General features: G+C 42.8%; 1 pseudogene across 1 annotated transcript; it reads left to right on the top strand.

The window, feature by feature from the left end:
- The first annotated feature begins 1,838 nt into the window (after positions 1 to 1,838).
- LOC311632133 (large ribosomal subunit protein eL34-like) lies at positions 1,839 to 2,193 on the top strand (annotated as a pseudogene). The gene has a single exon. The product of its transcript is annotated as a large ribosomal subunit protein eL34-like (transcript).
- The last annotated feature ends 1,648 nt before the right edge of the window (positions 2,194 to 3,841 follow it).

Below are 3,841 nucleotides of genomic sequence, written 5' to 3'. Positions count from 1 at the left end.
AAAACAATAAACCGTGCAGTCAGTCTCACAAATACTTGAGTTGTGGAAGTGTACAATACACAATGAGGAACAAGGTTTTGTGTATTTAAGGAAAGGACAACTTTAAAAATATGAGCCCGAATGCATACCAGCGAGACAGGATAGAAATATAAACTAGAACTTTCAAGCACAGAAAATCATATAAGAAGGTCCAACTTGAGTCCAATTGGAGTTCCAAAAGGAACTAACACAGATAATGAGGCAGGGGCACTAGTCAAGGAAATCATGGCTGAGAATTTACCAGAATTGATGAACGATAACAACCCTCAGCAGGAAAGTGGATTTTTTAGAAAATTTCCCTAAGACAAATCGGTGAAGCTTCAGAACACCAGAGAAAAAGAGATCACAAAAAGGAATGGCATGCATGCAAATGGCAATTATATCATAGTTGAATTCACAGGAGCAAAAACGAAAGACAGTAAAAAAAAAAAAAAAAAAAAAAAACGTACCTTTGGCAGTGCCCTCGGTGGTCCCGGATCTTTCTCTTGCTTCAACAATGTTTGGACGAATAGACCCAGGGACATGGCCTCCCACCTCCTTTCTTCCAGCCTCCACCACCCTCCAACCTCTTTTCCAGTCACCACCTTCGGAACCACCTCAGCCATCCTCAGCCTCCCCAAACCGCCACACCGTTTTGTTTTTCTTACCTTACCGTCTTGTTGCTGAACAACCACGAGCTCCCAAATCTGTCAGAATTGTTCCACCCAGGTGGAGGCCTCCGTCAGCCGCCTGGCCAGCCTGCTTTTGTGGACCTGCCACACCTACCTCTCTCTGGGCTTCTATTTCGACCTTGACGATGTGGCTCTGGAGGGTGTGGGCCTCGATTTAGCAGCGAAGAAGCTGAGGGCTTAGACCGTCTCTTAAAGATGCAAAACTGGCGCGGTGGCCACATGCTCTTCCAAGACGTGCTAAAGCCTCCCAGGATAAGCCGGGCAAAACTCAGGGCACCCCCGTAAGCCACCCTGGCCTTGGAGAGGAACCTGAGCCAGGCCCTTTGGAGCTGCAGGCCCTCATCTCTGTGACCTCCTGAAGAACCACTTCCGGTGGGGAGCATGTGTAACTCATCAGGAAGATGGGCCACACCTGGCTCACCTCCACAAGCTGGCCGGCCCCCTGGCTGGGCTGGGTGAGTGTCTCTTCAAAAAGTTTACTCTCAAGCACGACCAGGAGCCTTTGGAGCCCAAAGGCCTTTGAGGAGCCCCTCTGCATTCCCCTGGTGTCCAGCTCTTGCCAGACAATATTTAAACATGGAAAATGAATTATAGAGAAATAGAAGATAAAAATAATCCTAACAACTTCAACCATAAATTTAGCGCCGACTCTGTGCCAGGCATCATCCCAGGAGCCTGACTTTCATTCATTCTGATCCTGAAGACAAGGTGCGAAGGTCACCATTGTTATCCCCTTATTGCAAACGAGTAAACCAAGGCTCAAGAAAGTGGAGCGAAGCTCTCAGGATCACAAAGCTAGTAAACAGCAGGACCAGCATTGGAACCCAGGCTTGTTCATTCCAAAGTCCACACATGAGCCACTATATTTTAGAGCCCAGAGTAAAATGGTATTGCAGGTGGAAATGCTTTGAGTGCTTAGGAATGGATGGACTCAGTGCTGCCCAGATTCTTGGGGGAAATTCCAAGAGGCCAAAAGGCACTTCTTCACCTCTGAATGCTGCCTGTCAAAAACTCACTAAGCCTGTCCCGGCTGGTGTGGCTCAGTAGGTTGAGCATGGTCTTTTACACTAAGAGGTCACTGGTTCAAGACCTCTTCTGGGGATGGTGACTTCAGTTTAGGTATTCACCATGGTCCAGCGTTTGATATACCGTTGGAGGCTGTCCTATAACGCAGCCTCTAACAAAACTAGATTGTCCCGAACCCCTGGTAATAGAATTGTTTACCTTTATACCAAGAAGGTTGGGAAAGCACCCAAATCTGCGTGTGGTGTGTGCCCAGGCCGACTCTTGAGGAGTTTGTGCTGTGAAACCTAAAATTCTAATGAGATCGTCTAAAATGAAAAAGCACATCAGCAAGGCCTGTGGTGGATCCACATGTGCTGAATGTGTCCGTAACAGGATCAAGCGTGCTTTCCTTACTGAGGAGCAGAAAGTCGTTGTGAAAGTGTTGAAGGCACAAGCACAGAGTCAGAAAGCTAAATAAATGTTAAAATGAAGCTTTTTTGATGAATGAAAACAAAAGTCTTATTCTTTTATTTAAAAAATAAAGAGGTCAGCCTAAACCGGTTTGGCTCAGTGGTAGAGCGTCGGTCTGCGGACTGAAAGGTCCCGGGTTCGATTCTGGTCAAGGGCATGTACCTTGGTTTCAAGCACATCCCCAGTGGGGGGGGGGGGGGGTTTGCAAGAGGCAGCTGATTGATGACTCTCTCTCATCTATGTTTCTAACTCTCTATCCCTCTCTCTTCCTCTCTGTACAAAATCAATAAAAATATATTTTTTAAAAAATTCTATATATGATAGACCCACAGCCAACATCATACTCAATGGGCAAAAACTAAAACCATTCCCTCTAAGAACAGGAACAAGACAGGGATGCCCACTATCGCCACTCCTCTTTGATATAGTACTGGAAGTACTAGCCATTGCAATTAGACAAGAGGAGGAAATAAAAGGCATCCAAATTGGAAAAGAAGAAGTAAAGTTATCCTTATTTGCAGACGACATGATATTGTATATAAAAAACCCAAAAGACTCCATTAAAAAACTAATTGGCTTAATAAATGAATTTGGCAATGTAGCAGGATACAAAATTAACGCCAAGAAATCTATGGCATTTCCATATACCAACAGCGAATTTATGGAAACAGAGACTAAAAAAGCAATTCCATTTACCATCGCACCAAAAAAATTAAGATATATAGGAATAAACTTAACTAAGGAAGTAAAGGACCTATACGCGGAAAACTACACGACACTGAAAAAAGAGATAGAGGAAAATGTAAACAGATGGAAGAACATACCATGTTCATGGATTGGTAGAATCAACATCATCAAAATGTCCATACTTCCTAAAGCAATCTATAGGTTCAATGCACTCCCCATAAAATACCAACGGCATATTTCACTGACCTAGAAAGAACTCTCCAAAAGTTCATTTGGAACAATAAAAGACCCCGAATAGCCACAGCAATCCTGAGAAAGAAGAGTAAAGTAGGAGGGATCTCAATACCAGACTTCAAACTGTATTACAAAGCCACTGTTCTCAAGACAGCCTGGTACTGGCACAAAAACAGACATATAGATCAATGGAATCGAATCGAGAACCCAGCTATCAACCCAAATCACTATGCTCAATTAATATTTGACAAAGGAGGCATGAATATACAATGGAGTCAAGACAGTCTCTTCAATAAATGATGTTGGGAAAATTGGACAGATACATGCAAAAGAATGAAACTAGATCACCAACTTACACCATACACAAAAATAAACTCAAAATGGATACAGGACTTAAACATCAGACGGGAAACCATAAAAATACTAGAAGCATCCACAGGCAACAAAATCTCAGACGTATGCCAAAAGAACTTCTTCACTGATACTGCCCCTAGCAATGGAAACTAAAGAGAAAATAAACAAATGGGACTACATCAAAATAAAAAGCTTTTTTACAGCAAAAGAAACCATCAACAAAACAACAAGAAAGCCCACTGTGTGGGAGAACATATTTGCAAATGTTACCTCTGATAAAGGTTTAATCTCCAACATCTACAAACAGCTTATACAACTAAATAAAAGGAAGATGAATGATCCAATTAAAAAATGGGCAATGGACCTAAATAGAATATTTT

Source organism: Pipistrellus hanaki (genome assembly GCF_964339955.1).
Source record: "Pipistrellus hanaki genome assembly, chromosome: 13".
In the NCBI taxonomy this organism is placed as follows: Eukaryota; Metazoa; Chordata; class Mammalia; order Chiroptera; family Vespertilionidae; genus Pipistrellus; species Pipistrellus hanaki.
The sequence above is the reverse complement of the archived record's forward strand: the minus strand, read 5'-3'. Positions and strand labels throughout refer to the sequence as shown.